At 43.0% G+C, this 18,007-nt stretch overlaps 1 long non-coding RNA gene and 1 other non-coding gene across 2 annotated transcripts; one reads left to right on the forward strand and one right to left on the reverse strand.

Moving 5' to 3' along the window:
* Nucleotides 1–10,708: 10,708 nt before the first annotated feature.
* Nucleotides 10,709–11,573, forward strand: LOC117128959. Its single transcript, XR_004452483.1, has 2 exons — nucleotides 10,709–11,074; nucleotides 11,137–11,573. It is a non-coding gene; the product is annotated as an uncharacterized LOC117128959 (long non-coding RNA).
* Nucleotides 11,574–12,394: 821 nt separating this feature from the next.
* On the reverse strand, nucleotides 12,395–12,467 carry TRNAK-UUU. The gene has a single exon. It is a non-coding gene; the product is annotated as a tRNA-Lys (tRNA).
* Between the last annotated feature and the right edge of the window lie 5,540 nt (nucleotides 12,468–18,007).

Below are 18,007 nucleotides of genomic sequence, written 5' to 3' on the forward strand. Positions count from 1 at the left end.
GTCGCTCCGACAAGTCGCTCCGGCCTTCGGGAGCGACCTCAGTGGGTCGCTCTGAGAGGTCGCTCCAGGCTTCGCTTCGTGTCGTCTCGCCATAGAGACGCGAGCGACCTCGGGGTGTCGCTTTGGGAGGTCGCTCCGAGAGGGGTGTGAGATGCGAGCGACTTCGTGGTGTCGCTCCGGGAGGTCGCTCCGGGCTCGTTCTCGCATCTCCGAGTGATGAAACCGCGAGCGACTTCTCCCTGTCGCTCTGGTAAGGTCGCTCCAATAGGGAGGTCAGAGCGACTTGGTGGTGTCGCTCCGGACTGGTCGCTCCATGCCTTGCTCGCCCAATGACCACTTTAAACACTCCTTTTTGAGCTCCAAATGCCTCCAAGTGTTTCCAAGAACTCCATGTGGTACTCCAATACCTGATAAGGACTCATGTATGCAAAATGCAACCTAAACATGGCTAAATCCTAATCTATACGATCAAAATGCACATGGATGAATGGATAAAACAATAGAAATATGCAAGCTATCAGTGTCGACCGATGTCGATGAACTCGCATCGATCGACAGACCATGATGAAGATCGATGGCGGATTACTCTAGACATCGATCAACATCGTCTGCCAAATCGACTGAGTGCAATGCGGTTCGAATTTTAACTCATGAAGAATTCGCAGCTAAGCATCCTCACCCACCCTCCCCTTTCTATGATAAAATCGATCGATCGGTTGAGCCAACCATCGATCGACAGAGTGAGTTCGACGTCGATCGTCACAACACACCTCCCATCGATCGACATGCACCTCTGACATACCGAGTGCGGTTGCCCTCAATCGATAATGATTACATCAACGCACTCAGACCACCACCTAAACCATTAGCAAACCCACCCGAACCAAAACCCAACCCTTTAGATAGTTCACCAGAATCAGTTCAAGAAGAACAAGAATCTGAAGGGAGAAGGTTAAGGAAAAGAAAGGAGAAGATTCCTAAAAACCTTAAGCGGGAAGCTAATGATAAGGAGATGGATGGTTTCACTAAAAGAGTCCTCAGAATCCCAATCGAAAAACCTTTTGATGAAGCTTACTTCACACACCGGTTGTGGATGTTCTTCAGAGAAACAAAGGTAACTGAGGAGGACATTAGGAGAATGTTTCATCAAGTCTGAGAGAAGATGAAGCACATGATCACATTGACGAAGAAGAGTGATCCTGGGAAGTTTGCAATACCATGCGTAGTCAAGGGTGTTGAATTTCCCCCATTCAATGTGTGACACAGGAGCATCAGTTAGTATCCTCCCTAGGATCATGGCAGACCAGCTTGGTTTGACCATCGAACCCTCAACGGAATCCTTCACCTTCGTGGATCTTTCAGAGAAACGATCAGGAGGAATCATAAGAGATCTGGAGGTACAGATTGGTAATGCCCTTGTCCCTGTAGATTTTCATGTCCTAGACATCGAGCTTAACTGGAACTCTTCACTTCTGCTTGGAAGATCTTTCCTAGCTACAGTAGGAGCTGTATGTGACATGAAAAAAAAAATTGTGTCTAACGCTCATAGACCCAAACATCCACTACGACCCCATCCGACCTAAGAGAAAGGTCATTAATTCTGTGGATTATGGGAAAGAACTTGGCTTCATTGGCGCATGCCATTGTGGAGCAGAGTATGAATCGGAGTACGAAACAGAGTACTCGGAATCGATCGACACCCCAACCTTTCCATCGATCGATTCCAATGTGTCAACGGTGACCGATGACCGCAACAACACGTCACTCGACGTAATGCACCCAGTTGACCATTTCGCTTCACCTAATCATTGTTACCAACATTTTGCCTTCCAACCTCCAAGCAAGAGAGGACATGATGATTATTCCATAGGCAGTTGGGCAAACAGTGGTTTCCATGAAAGTTTTGCAGTTGACACTGTAATTACTTCACCTAATGAGGAACATACAGAGGAATTCGATGAGGATTATTGGAAAGAACGTGCAATAGAAATGTATTTCCAAGATGAAAGACTTGAAACACATAAATTCACCAACACGTTCCCCACATCGTTCGACGTTGTGCACTCCACATCAGTCGATACCCACCCTCGTCCAGCAAAACAACCGCTCACATCGATTGACATTCGTAAAGGAACATCACTCGATATTCGCACCGCAGCGAAAATTCAGGAGCAGGAGAATATTTCCTCCCCAACTAGGTTTATAGATACCTATATAAATCGTTTTGCACCTCCGAAACCACCTACACACATCAGAGAAAACACACAAACAAAAAAGATGAATACTCTTCCTTCTACATCAACAGAAAAATCCATGAAGATCAATCATCTCAAGAACACAAGTTCTGCAGAAATTACTCTGCCATCGATCGATGTAATTGTATCTACATCGATCGATACTACTCTAAACCCTAATCTTTCTATTTCTAAATTGAATGATTATGCAAACATTGATTACGGTTTTCTAACACCTGATGAATTTGGTATTTTCAGGGACCCAAATGGCAATGCACGTGCAATGGATGGAAGGATTTTACAAGTGTCCAGAGAGGACATAGCAGACATCCTTCAAGTAGCCAATGGACCTGACAACCTATTCTCACAGCAACGTGGCACTCCAGACGTCATTCAAACAGATCCTAACAACCACGTAGGAGTCGCCACAACAGAGATCAATCCAGATCTATCACACCAACCAAAAGGGCAAGCATCGATCAACGGTACAACGGAGACATCGATCGACAGGGTAACACCAACTTCGATCGATAGAGATGACCCGACGTCGATCGACAGACGTTATGAATGCGGGAACCGTGCTTTTGACATGTATGGAGCCAGAAAGTTCACTTGGGAACAAAGGGACGAGTATGGAGTCTACAGAGATGAGTGTGGACATGCACGAGGCGTAGCTGGTGAGATGATACCTGTCACAAAGGACAACATCAGGAAATTATTGGAAAAAGCATCTCTTTTTGAAAAGAGCCACATCTGTCTTCCAGAACATGCCACTTCCTTCACACTCACAAGGCTGGCACCAGAACTCTACACCAAAGATGAAATCGATGAGATGGTGTTTGGTATTTGTAGAGCTCAGGAAAAACTGGGAGAAGAGCTTAAAACATTGGTAGAAGATACACATCAGCCTTTGGATAGAGGCTACAATGAGCTTTTCAGATGTATGGCAGAAATGATGACAGAAATTGAGAGTTTACGTCAGCAACTTGAGAAGGAAGCTACGACCTCAGCATCGATCGACGCACCACATGCAACATTGATCGACGTCAGTCTTCCTACAGCTCAGACCCCTGCAGAACCGCAATGTTCAACACAACACAGGGATGAATGGGAAGTCTCATACATCAACACGAGGATAAACGACGTTTACTGCCCTCTCAACAACAACGTGGACTGGCTAAGCACTAAATTCGAGCTACTACAGCAAGATCTGGACACCATTCGCAAGAAGGACCAACAACCAGCCACATCGATCGACATGTGTACCTTCACATCGCTCGACGCTAAAGTCTCAGCCATGAATGAGAGGCTGAGGACTTACGAGGATATGCATGACCGCTTTATATCACCAGTCATGATAGATTTAAACAAATTGTCTAGTCAATTACTTCATGCCCAAAAGGATATTGAGAACATTACTAATCAAACTTTTTTGCAGGCAAAATCAGCATCGATCGACAGGCTACGAGGGCCTTGGATCGATGGCAAGAAACCTGTGGAGTTACTTCCTTACACAGCAGCAGAGGTTGACAAGATCACATCCAAGATCTACACTGCTCTAGACACCATGGAGGAACGACTTGACAAACGCTGCGATGACATCTACTTTCCATTCGACAACAAAATCAGTGGACTAGACAGCCACGCAGAATGGCTACAGAAAGAAGTCAAAGCCATTCAGAGGCAACTCGCAGCTCAACACCAGATATCAGCATCGATCGACAGGACACTAGAAAAATTGATCGATGGCAACTCGCCGAGATCGACCAACGAACACATAATCGCATCGATCGACGCCGAGTCTACACCAATCGGCGAGCAGCTGATACACAAGACGGTAGAGTCAATGCAAAAGGAACTGACAGAACTTTCAGCATACGCCTATGACAACATAGGCTGGCACCATGTCAGCATTGACAACGTTCACGAAAGGCTACAGAACATCTCTAATGTACTTGAGAAGATGGATGACAAATGGACAAGAAATGATGAGGCCACAAGAAGTTTCATTGCATCTTGGTCCAGAATGCACAGAGATGACGTGGATGCTTGCTTTGCAACAAGCAGCTGCTTCTCCACCCAATAGCCAATCACTACCACAGTCAAGCTAAATGACTTAAACCAAGCGCTGAGTGGGAGGCAACCCACTATTAGGTATTTTATTTAGGTTTTATTAGCTAGCATTTAATTCCTTTTGTTTCATTTCTTTCAGATTTAGGAGACCCAAGTAGGAGGACCTGAATATCGACCGACGACGAGACGTCGACATCGTTCGACATAGTCAACCACACGACGATTGATGTAACACTTACCCATCGATCAATATCTAATCCGGTCAGATGTATCTTCCTTACTTGTTACATTTCGTACATCATAAAATATTCATCATAACTCCGGCTGAGTTACACTGGGACAGTGTAATTTAAGTCTGGGGGGAGATTTACTGATATAATTTATTTTATTCTTATGTGAAAAGGAATTTTAAATAAATTATGCTTAGCTATTGAAAATAGGGACTATAATCTTATATTGATTTAAACATGAATATCTAACCAATCTTTAGCACCATTTTAGATTTACTGATTGCAGATAGCACTAAAGATGCTAAAGTGGATCAACCTATCAACTACACACTTGCCTTGAACCGTATGAAGTAACCAAAGCTGATTTCCAACACTAAACCTGACATAACCGCTTGTCTTGGGGCTTGGTATACATGGGATCGGATTCTTCAGACAGGTCTGTAAGGTAACGCCTGGTTTAGATTATTTATCACATTTTCTCTCTCTAAATTTCGACCCTAGATTAGTTAGTGAGTATTTTTTTTAAAAAAGATCTATTGTTTAATTAGGATGAGTCTGAACAGGACTTGGTGGCTAAAACCATTAAGGCTTGATTCATAAAGACTCAAATAAAAGAGTTCAAAACGGGACTTGGAGGCGGCAATCTTCAAGGCTCGCTTTCGCAAAGAACTCTTGGATATAGGTCAAAAAGAAGTGAACAGGACTTGGTGGCAACCACCATTAAGTTTTGATTCATGGAAGCCTGTGCAATCTTGGTCACTGATCTTGCAATGGAAGCAGACTTTGACTCAAGAGAGAAATTCAGAGAGAGAGAAACTAGGAACTAACTTTTACCTGCAGCTCTAGATACCTGTCTGAAATCCTTGCATCATGTGATCGATACTCCCAATGTAAAGCATTCACTTTATATTTATGCTAAGAAATAAAATCAGTAGAGGGGATGTCAGACGTGAATTGATGAATTGTGTTATGTTAGAAATGGTTGCTAAGCTAGGATATTGCATAGTGTGCTTTTGTGATTATGACTTTTTAAATGTGGTTGCAAAATTGTTGAGGAAAGATTTCTATGTTTTAAAATCTTAAATCCCCAAATATTTTCAAACCTCTTTCAGAGAGACTGCCTGTATGTTTTGCTTGAGGACAAGCAAAAGGGTAAGTCTGTGGGAGTTGATATACCTTGGATTTGACCAATTTTTATCCATGGAATATAAGTATTTTACTATATATATATATATATATATATCTATGTTTTCTACTCTTCTAGGTATGTTTTCAGGTTCAGGTGCATTTCGGAGTAAAGCTATGACTTTGGAGCATTTTGGAGCTTAAAGGACATTTCACCCGAGCTGACCACTTAGAGGTCGACGAGAGGAAGAACAATCGATCGATGCGCATCAGTGCTGACGATCGATATCAGGAAATGCCTCGACAGATGAAGATTAATATCGATCGATGTACACAAGTACCATCGATCGATGTCGAGACACCAGACGCGATATTTTGGATTCAGCAGACTTAAAAACCAAGGCCAAGCCAAATTACCAAAATGCCCTGACGAGTTTTTAACCTAGTAGAATATATACTGCCTAAGTTTTTTGACGGCAGAAGAAGAGAGCTTTTTCTAGACCTAGTTTTGTTACAAGTTTCATTGGGAAGAGAAGATCACTTGTGATTGGAACTCCTTGTTTCTATTTCTTTTCATCTATACTATGAGTTTCTATTCTTTTATTGTGATGAATTGCTTTGCTATGTCTGAGTAGTTCAACTGTTAGATCCATGGTTCAGATAGGTTTGTGGGATTAGCCCCAAACTATAGATCTGCCTTGTTGTGAAATTCATGATAGCTTTGTATTCATTGCTTGTTTTAGCCTTGCTAACTAGAACTTGATCATAAGATTGCATACTCAAGTACCCTTGTTATCCCATCATGACATCTATCTATCATATTAGGATTGCTAGAGAGGGGTAACCGCTAATTTAGCATCTTAGTAGGGCATTTCATACTCGCGCATAGGCCTGGCTAGAACCCGTCGATCGACGTCCTCAACTGACAATCGCTCGACGTTGGCAAAGGTGTATCGGTCGACGTCTTAATAGACCATCGATCGATACTCTCTCGTTGTCTGCATACTAACCGTTGAGACACGAGATCTAGTCTGTTAACCAGTGGTACATGCGACAGCTGATCATTGAGTTAAGCGAATGAGCTCTAATATATCATGCATGCAACAGTTAGGCATCTATAGGTATTATAATCTCCAACACCTGAATAGTGGCCCTGCATCTAATATCATTTCCAACCAAGTTACATTTATTATTTACTCGCTTGTTACTATTGCTATTTCATTTAAACATTTATAACCTTTAGAATTAATAAACACTAGATTTAATTGTTCCCTAGTTCCTTGTGGATTCGATCCCTAAGTACTACATCTGAACCTCTTTTGATGAGAGTAACACTCCTTAGGGTAATTTGAGTGGTATCAGTAAGACAAAATCGGAGTTTTACGGAATGATAAATATGGTTTACGGAGAATTGATGGAGAAAGCAGATTCTTTAGGAGAACTAATCCGAAAATTAGAAGGTCAAGTAGCTGAGATTGCAACTGCCATAAAGAGAGACGCTGGATGTCTTCCCGGAAGAACTGATCTAAACCCAAGACGTCAAGTCAGTGCCGTAATGCTGCGCAGCGGGAAAAACCTCGCAGCAGATACGAGGAATAACTCAGATGTTGGAAAGCCTGACGACACCGACAAGACCGGGAAAAGCAACTCTCATCCTACTCTTCTTAACGATCTTGACCCAAATCCATCTCAAGAGAACCGGAAAACCACCGCTGAAAAGGCTGAGGAAAAGGCAATAGACTTAGAACTAGAAGAAGATACGAAGATTGAGGATAAAATCGATCGACAGTATGGAACTGACGTCGATCGACCCAAGACATCTACCATCGATCGACAACCTGAAAAACCCGTCGATCGACGGTCTACTCAACCCGAGCCCATAATTTAAAGAGTCTATAGAACCTTACCCCCTTTTCCTCCTAAGACGCAAACTAAGAAATCATTAGAAAACGCAATCTGCAAGAAAGCCTTAGATAAGATTACTGTCGAGATGTCCCTTAGTGATGCTATAAAAATAGCACCTTCAATTAAGAAGTATATAAAGGATATGACATCTCCAAACTATCCAATTGCAGAACATAGCGTGATGATGATTTCAGAAGAAGTAAGTGCTATGATTAAAGGAGAAACTCCAACGAAGAGATCAGATCCTGGTAGTTTCGTCCTAGATTGTAAAATAGAAAACACGCGCTTCCCTAGATCATTATGTGACCTCGGCTCTAGCGTAAACCTTATGCCTTACTCTGTTGCAGTGACGTTAGGATATAAAGAGTTTATGCCAACTCCGATCACCCTGGTTTTAGCTGATAGATCTATTAGGGTACCCGAAGGAATTCTCGAAGATGTTCCCATAAAGATTAACGATTGCATCGTGCCTACAGATTTTGTTGTGTTGAAATACAGACAAGAACCCAAAGACCCCCTCATTTTGGGTCGGCCATTCCTAGCTACAGCTGGAGCAATCATTGACGTCAAAGAAGGACGAATTAATTTGAACATAGGGGATATCTCGATGACTTTTGATATGGAAAAACTGATTAAGCAAACCCTAATAGATGACCAGGCCTTCTACGTGGAAAAAGTTTCTGAGGATGAAAGAGACTCTTTCATAAACATGTGTTCAGACAACCCCTTAGAAGACACCCTTAACCACGTGGAAAATGAAGTTTTCAGCATATCAGATAGGACAGACGATTACATGCGACTAATGGACGCTAGCATCGAAGTTGCAAATGTAGAAAAAAATGACGATTACGAAGTTGTCATCGATCGATACCTTTGAGATATCGTCGATCGACAACCTCCCTCGCAATCAAATTGGTCTAAAGATAAAGCACCAAAGGTAGAATTCAAACCTCTACCCAGCGGTCTTAAGTACGCTTACCTTTATGATCAGTCCTACCTTGTTATTGTCAACGCCAATCTCACTAGCGGAGAACTTGCTTTATTGCTGAACAAATTACGCAAGTACAGGAAAGCGATCGGGTATTCTCTCGATGACATTCCTGGAATCTCTCCCGATCTTTGCATGCATCGGATTAACTTGGAAGATGACGCTAAAACGTCAATAGAACAGCAAAGGAGATTAAGAGCTTGATTGGTTTCCCCGCTACCACCCGCAAACGCAGCTTTTGCGGTTGGTAGCGGTTGACAGCGTTTCGAAACAATCATCCAAACCGTTACAAATCGCTTCAAACCGCTCCGAACCTCTTAAAATCAAAAGCTGGTTCCAGCTAGCGTTTGCGGTTGCGGGCGGTTGCGGGAGGATAATTTTTTTTTCTTTTTCTTTAAAAACAATATAAATACAAAAATAAAAATATTCAATAAATTTTTTAAAACGGAGTTATAAAAATACTAAAATATATCTATTATATTTTAATTAATATTATAAAATTTTAAAATAAAAATATTTTCTATAATTTTAAAAATTTAAAACTATAACTTTGAAAATATAATTTACATATTTATTATAATATTATGATTTTTGATATTTTTATAATTATATAAAATGTAAATATTGTTAATTTATTATTTAACCGCTGCTGTATTTGGAAGTTAACCAGTCATAATTATCCCGCAAACGCACCAATTTTTAACCGCAGAACCAGTCGTACAAATCTCTTAAAACCGTTAGAAACCGCAACCACCCGCATCCGCAAACGCCCGCAGCCGCAACCGCAACCGCTGCGTTTGAACCAGTCAGGCCCTAAATCCAAATCTAAAGGAAGTAGATAAAAAGGAAATTATAAAACTCTTTGATGCTGGAGTTATTTACCCTATTTCGGATAGCAAATGGGTAAGCCCCGTACATGTTGTACCCAAAAAAGGAGGTATCACAGGGAAGGACGCGGTGGGAAGTCGCCCTAGCCTCTGTCCGGCCGATCATTCCGCTGGCATCTTGCATTCACGCCTCCGTTTGACTCCCGCTCGGGGATGTAGTTGTAGATACGTTAGTCAACGTGGGTCCACTCGGACAGCCCTGCGCTACACTTCGGGGATACGCTTACCGGGAAGTCCTATGTTCTCTACAACTGGTAGCCCAACTCAACGGGAGAAAGAGGAAGCAGTCCTATTAGAATAGAAGCCTTCGGAACAACGCTAGCATCTTCTTACCCTTCCCTGAAAGTTTCATTCATCAAAAACTTAATTTCAGAGTGCAGATTTCTTAGCTATAAAGGCATTAGGGGCTCGTCCCCGGTCAATATTGGATCAAACAAAACAAGCAATAGGGGCCGTAGCACTGACCTCTTTTTTTATTGATTCAATATAATAGGGGAAAAGCTCGTACAGTTCCCTACCGAGACAAGAGAAGCTCTTAACAGATCCTCCGCGCGCTGGGCATACCTCTTCCGGGCGTCTTTCTCGTGGCAGGAACAGAACAGCAGGGAAAGACCCGGCCGACCTGCCCAGGGCTCGAGGGCGAGCTTTATTTAAGAGAGAATGGGGAGCGTACCTTCTTTCTTTTCTATCTTTCTTCTCGAGGGCGAGCTTTATTTAAGCCGTTTCAGGAAGGGAAGGGGCCATCTACTACAAAATCATACCTTTCGGACGTTGCCACCGCTCAATCCACCCCTGCAGAAAGGTTGTATTCAAGAGACGGAAACTATGTCAAGAAGGTGGAACTAGGAATAAAAACAGGGATCCACGTCGAGCCATCCTGACGAACGTCACTTCGACACGTCTTTGCTCGTGATCGCTTAGAGCCCCTCTTCCATCAATAGGTACTCCCATCGCGTCGACCACACGCCCTAGCATAGCCTTTCCCGCGGGAACATCCACAATAGATCCAGTGCGCTTGACAAGATCTCCTTCTTTTATAGCGGTATCACCACCAAAGACAACAATCCCGACATTCTCACGAAGAATAAAGAGATACCGTCTATACCCAAATAAAAATTGATGTTTTCATAAGGAAGCCATCGAAGGCTTTCCACAAATTGAGATTTGGCAGTAGAAGAGTCGAATTGTATCCGAGGAACAGGAGAATACAAAAAAGTAATAAGAGAGGCACACAGACCAATTAATCGTATCGGTCATAGTGGTCCTTTAGACCAGTTCCGTAGCAGGTTTCTTAATCTCAACAGCATTTAGAAAGACGAGATTGAGAATCTCCCTCAGTGGTCCTTTCAAACGAAAGTAATAAATTCGAAATAAAAATAGGAAGCCCACCAGTGCGAAGAATGAAACACACATAGTTGTCAGAATAGCGCTTCCTTCTGATCCTAGAAAACGTTTGAAAAAATGGGCTACGGAACTACCGAGCAGGAGTAACAATAGTCGAACTAGATTGTTAATAACATAATTTTTCATAAATTTGAGATTTTTTCGTTTTTTTTCTTTATCAGAGAGGGGCCCCGTTAGGGGTATTTAGTAACTCGAGCATTTCTTGTTTACTCGAACAGCAAAGGAGAGGTGCTTTAGCAACTCGACTGAAAAGGCGTTCCTCGGAGTGACTCGAGCACTTGTCTAGAGAGGTGCTTTAGCAACTCGACTGAAAGGAGAGGCCAAGGACGGGGTCGAACCGTCATTCCAGGATTTGCAGTCCGATACATTGCCATTATGTTACCTAGCCAAACCCGCCACCTCATGTGCCAAAGTCAAACGGTCGTCCGAAAAGACCAGCTAAGCATCATCGGCTTGGTCAGCCTTTACCTAACCAACTACCTAATACTACGCATGCTCATCAAACAGCGCTTTCTAGCTTTCTTCGGGATTTAGCCCGAACTGTTCGGCAGATTCCCACGCCTTACGCACCCGTTCGCCACTTTGTTCACAACTCTTCCCACCTCTTGGGTGAGACAAGCTACCTTGAGCTAGGAGCCTCCATTCCTTCTGACTAGCTCCCAGGGAACAACGTTCGACTTGCATGTGTTAAGCATATAGCTAGCGTTCCTTCTGAGCCAGGATCAAACTCTTCTTTTGACTATGATTGGGCCCTGCAGTGGTAGAACCTCGTGAAGCGGGCGTACTGACTTCCCAACCTTCTGTGGACCTTTCTTCTCTTATGAGATTTCACTTTCGAGAGACTGAACCTTCGGGTAGAGAAAGCTAACTCAGCTAAGAAGAACAAGGCTTTTTCTAGTTTGCTTTCAAACTTTCTGTGGGCCTTTCTTCTCTTATGATATTTCACTTTGTTTAGTTTTTTCTATCTATCTCTGTCCCCCGCAGAGCTGGGTGCCGGGGACCTGGATGCGCTAGCGATCGGCGCATAGGGGGGGGGGGGGTTGGGTTGCCTGGGTTTCTCGGCCTGGTATCCTCCACCTCGCGTTAATGATATCTACATTCAACTGTGCCCCGGAGACACGGTCGAAGCACGCCCATCCAGTGTGCTTCTTTCACGACATGCTCTGGTTCCGGGTGTTTTCCAGTGGTCTTCTAGCGTTAGAAGAAGTCGTGTCCGTCCCGGACATCTGCAACGTCCTCTCACGCTTTTTTTGAAAATATAGGATAAACTGAAGGAAAAGACTTACCCATTCGGTGACTTTCGCGGTCGCCCTCACTGAACCGACTTGAATCTGAACTACGATTTTTTCCAAGTCTTACCGAAATCGGATTTCCTTTTCGTGCCATATTTTTTGACTTTATGGATTTCTGTCCCTTTTTTCTCCCCGGTCTAATATTTGTTCTCGAAAGTCTGAGTTTCCGTGTACTCTCCAAATTTATGACCAACCTTCCCCTCAGTGATCTTAGAACGCTACTACGCATCTTTACTATATAGTGGTAAGGTAGGTTTGGGTATAGCAGGACTTGAACCTGCGACCATTAGGTTAAAAGCCCAATGCTCTACCAACTGAGCTATACACCCAAATAAAGATGTAGTAGTCAATTAAGATTGGTGCGGAAAAGAGAAGAGGTCTCAACGAGCCTTCAGCATCTGAAACGGGAGCTTTAACATGCATATCATACGGGAGTCTTAGTGGAGAGCGTTCTCTGGTTCTCATCCCTAGTAAAATTTGAAGTGACGGAGGAACCCCTATTCGATAAAGAAGGGAACGGTGCAAATAAAGCTATTTCGAGTCCTCTATCAACAACCAACCAAACCACCCGCTTGTCGGGCTTAAAGCGGAACTGAGCTTCTCACTAACAAAATCAATCGTAAGCTTCATGTCCGAGACTCGGAAAGAGTGGCGTTAAAGAGGGCGTCAGAGCCTCTCGAAGTCTCCGATCTCACAGATGGTTAGGTTGCAATTCCTTCGCTTGTGAAGAAGCTTGGCTAGTTCTCCTTACTCGGACATTCTATTCATTCGACCACCGCCCCCTCCTTACGAATGGTTACAGGACTAGAGCGAGTCTCTTTTTATTTGCAAGAATAGGTCTGAGCCTGATGACATTCCTGCTTTCCTTGCCATGTCCAACTAAAGTGAAAGTGAATCAACTGCAAGGAGGAATCGATCTTTTTTTACTATTCATTAGCGCCGGAAACCCCTTCATCATTTGCCCTGAACTGGTGAAAGGAATAGGAGGACTTTTCCCTCGGTGGAAGTAGGGATTTAAGCACAGTTGTGATTCCGCTTTCATGTCTTGGATTGAGCTTTCTCACTTCGAGAAACGCCTCTTCCTTGTCGGCGTCCTTTGTTCGCTACTGCTTTAAAGAATGGGATGAGGCTACCTGATCGTCGAGTCGACTTCCATCAATCAATTGGATTGGATCTTATTATCCATGGTCATAAATCTGATTCTTCACCCAGTGGGAACACAGTCTTCATGGTTGGACCAGTCTTCATGGGGCCTTCGGCTCCCACCCTCGATTTTCCATCCAATCTTCCTATCTTCTTTAAAAGGTAGGCAATCATGGGTTCAAGGGTTCTTTAAAAAGACGAACTCATTCCGACTCGTACCGTTACTGGTCATCGGATGTGCATTGATTATAGGAAATTGAATGCCACTACTAGGAAAGACCATTTTCCCCTTCCCTTTATTGATCAGATGCTGGAGAGATTAGCTAATCACTAGTATTACTGTTTTCTTGATGGATATTCCGGATTTTTCCAAATTCCTATACACCCGGATGATCAAGAAAAGAGAACGTTTACATGCCCCTATGGAACTTTCGCATATCGCAGAATGCCATTTGGTCTATGTAACGCCCCCGCTACTTTCCAACGTTGTATGATGTCAATCTTTACAGTTATGATCGAGGACTTCATGGAGGTATTCATGGATGACTTTTCAGTCTATGGATCAGATTTTAAGAGTTGCCTCGACAATTTATGCAAAGTATTGGAAAGATGCAAAGAAAAGAACCTTGTCCTAAACAGGGAAAAATGCCATTTCATGGTTAACGATGGAATAGTGTTAGGACATAGGGTTTCCGCCGCTGGAATAGAGGTCGATAGAGCTAAGATTGAAGTAATGACCAGTTTACCTCCACCCAAAACTGTTAGGGACGTGCGAAGTTTTCTCGGACACGCCGGATTTGACAGGAGATTTCTACTGGACTTCTGCAAAATCGCTAGACCTTTAAATAACCTACTATGCAAGGATATTAAATTCGATTTTACCCCCGAATGCATGAAAACTTTTGAAGATTTAAAGAAATCCCTTATCACTGCCCCCGTCGTACAAGCCCCCGACTGGAATCTTCCTTTCGAAATCATGTGCGATGCGAGTGATTTCGCAATTGGAGCAGTTCTATGCCAAAGGAAAGATAAAAAGCTACATGCCATTTACTACGCAAGCCGCACGCTTGATGAAGCACAACGGAATTACGCAACAACAGAAAAGGAACTATTAGCTGTAGTTTATGCTTTTGAAAAGTTCCGTCAATACTTGATTGGCTCACGAGTGATAGTTCACACTGACACGCTGCCATCAAATATTTAATGCAAAAGAAAGATGCTAAACCTTGACTCATACGCTGGATTCTACTACTCCAAGAGTTTGACATTCAAATTAAGGATAAGAGAGGAGTAGATAATGGGGTCGGTGACCATCTTTCTAGGATAAGGATAGAGGATTATGTCCCTATAGACGATTTCTTTCCCACAGAGAATGTTGCACACATAGATACATCCTTCGTTGGTCAAATATCTCTCACATCGGAAGATCTATCGATCGATGAGAGAGATGGCATATCGGTCGATTCACTTTGTGATACATCGATCGATGACGAGACTGATGTAATTTCTCATCTCCCCGATAACCAAAATCACGAACCCCCGTCTATTAAAATCAACTTCGGTTTACAAGTTAATGTTTACGGTGATGAGATTAATCTCACACCTGAGGTGTTATCACAACGGGAGGTAAACGCGATTGGTAGAAACCCGGATAACCGACCCTGGTATGCCGACATATTTAACTATTTGGCAGCTGAGATTGAGCCAGACGAACTCAAGGGATATATGAGGAAGAAATTTTTCAGAGAAGTAAGACGCTATCATTGGGATGAACCTTACCTCTATAAGCATTGTTCTGATGGCATATACAGACGATGCGTATCCGAAGCTGAAATTCCAGACATTATTTACCAATGTCACGGAGCTGATTATGCAGGACATTTCGCTACCTTTAAAACGGTTTCGAAAATTCTCCAAGCAGGATTTTGGTGGCCAACCATTTTTCGCGATGTCCATGCATTTATAACCCAATGTGACAGATGCCAAAGACGTGGAAAAATCAGCAAAAGACACGAAATGAAACAGAAATTCATTCTTGAAGTTGAAGTCTTTGATTGCTGGGGTATCGATTTTATGGGATCTTTCCCGTCTTCATATGAAAACAAATATATACTAGTCGCTGTAGACTACGTATCCAAATGGGTCGAAGCAGTAGCTTCTCCTACCAATGACGCATCTGTGGTTATTAAAATCTTCAAGAGTATAATCTTTCCAAGATTTGGAGTTCCAAGAGTAGTCATTAGTGACGGTGGAACTCATTTCATTAACAAAATCTTTGATAGATTGCTTAAAAAGAATGGTGTTCATCATAGAGTAGCTACACCTTACCACCCACAAACTAGTGGACAAGTAGAAGTCTCTAACCGGCAAATTAAGGAAATCTTAGAGAAAACCGTAGGAACCTCCAGAAAAGATTGGTCTAGGAAACTAGATAATGCACTTTGGGCCTACAGGACCGCCTACAAAACGCCGTTAGGAACAACACCATTCCACCTCCTTTATGGAAAAACATGTCATCTACCAGTCGAACTGGAACATAAAGCAGCTTGGCTACCAAACTTTTGAACTTTGATATCAAACCAGCTGCAGAAAGGAGACTCATCCAGCTTAACGAGCTTGATGAAATCAGACATTTAACTTTTGAAAATTCAAAAATCTATAAAGAAAGGACTAAAGCTTATCACGATAAAAAAATCGTATCCCGGCACTTCGAACCGGATGATCAAGTCCTCCTTTATAACTCTCGATTAACTTTATTTCCTGGAAAGCTAAAATCCCGTTGGTCTGGACCCTTCACCGTAACGAACATTCAACCCTCCGGAGCTATCACCTTACAAAATGATAAATGCCAGGAATTTACAGTGAATGGCCAACGAGTTAAGCATTATTGGGCAAAACCACCAGCGAAAGTGCCCATGGTGCTGTATGAACCTGATAATTAGTTTAATCAGGAAGTCGAGCAAAAGACTTAAAAATTTAGCGCTGAATGGGAGGCAACCCATTTTTATAAAAAATAAATAAAAAAAAAAAAATAATAATAAATTAATTTAAAAAATCATTAATCAAAATTAATAAATTCTATTTAATAGTAATTAATAGTAATTTCCGTATTTCTTAATATTAGCAGTATTTAGGAAATTTAGAAATTAGAATTTGTCTTTAAAGAGGACATCGATCGACGAGGATTACTGCCATCGATCGATGCGGGCATATCGACGGTTTTAACACTTATTTCACTCGATATCAGCCCACTTCCTCTTCCACACTCACAAACGAAACCGAAAACAGAAACACCCCTTTTCTCTCTTGATTCTTGACGGATTTCGTCTGTTCTTCTCCTAAATCTACTCGATTTTTCACTCTGTAACTGTTAAATCCACTCCCGAAATCAACATTCAAGGTATGCACTCGAAATTTTCAATTTTTCGAAAAATTAGGGTTTTCGTTTTGAGTTGGATTAGAACGCTTGATTTAGTGTGATTGAGAGATTTTTTGTAGTTCATATTGCTTATCTAGAGTTCGGTTTGTGATTTCCATGCCTTTTGATTCGTATAAACGCAATTTGGAGTTGAGTGATTTTGCAGGTTTCGCGATTCGACATCGGTCGATATGAACTTGTTCGCATCGACCGATGCTCTCTTGTCCGATTGTTCCGACACGACGATATCGATCGATGTTCAGTACAACCCATCGATCGATATTACATTTTATCGACAATGTTAACTTTCTTTTCTTCTTGGTTTCAGATGAGCAGCTCAGAGACAAACGCACGAAACAGAGAACTCAGGTTGAAAAGGAGGTTCGACGAGACTAGCAGCTCCTCCAACCCACAGCGTCATCCATGGCCTCGCGCCGAAAACACACCATTCGATGTCCCGGGCTATGATGATCCTAAGGCAGCGATCAACAGCAACGAGTGCCGTCAGCGTCCTCTGTCCGATGACTGGGACGACTACGACAGCCTCTTCTACAATGCATGGCTAGGAGTCTCTATCGAGCCCACCAAATTCCTTGACCGACCCATCCTGAAGAAGCTCGGGATCGAGGGAGATATTAAGGACATGATCACACAGCTAGGACTCGGTACCATGCCCTCTCGCGCTTACGACCTCTACCCCGATTTTTCAGTATCTCGGCATCCGCCTTGACTCTCGCTCTGCCGACCGCCATCACGCCTTCCTCGACGAGCAGCACTTGGTGCATTCACTATGGCTCGAGGAAGGGAAACTCTGGTGCTTCAGGATCCGCGATGAGCATCGCCTTCTACCCCTACCAGATAGAAGGATCACTGACTTGGGCAACAACTTGGAGCAGCTTCGATGCATGCCAGACGAGGCATTCCTCCGCAACCCGCGGAACATGTCACGCCGACCTCCCAGCATTCGCCGTACCAGAGCTCAGGACGCACAGGCACCTCCTCTCCCCGACTTCCCGAACATATCGGACATCCCTATGCACGACCAGGGAAACTTTCAGAGGTTCGTGGTGGACGCTCTTCAGGCCATCTGGGCTAGAGTTTCTTGTCGGAGCAGGAGAGCCACAGGAGCGCAGCACCAGCACCAGCAGCACGCAGGGACCCTTCCCAGAGGATGATGAGGCGACTGATGAGGACACCGACTAGTCCTCACATCTCTATCTCTTCTCCTCTTATTATGAACTTGTTTATTTATTTTCTGAACTTGTAGGATTTATGTTTGGGATAATTTGTCCAAAAACCAAGGAAAAC

This window comes from Brassica rapa, chromosome A10 (genome assembly GCF_000309985.2).
Source record: "Brassica rapa cultivar Chiifu-401-42 chromosome A10, CAAS_Brap_v3.01, whole genome shotgun sequence".
Classification (NCBI taxonomy): Eukaryota; Viridiplantae; Streptophyta; class Magnoliopsida; order Brassicales; family Brassicaceae; genus Brassica; species Brassica rapa.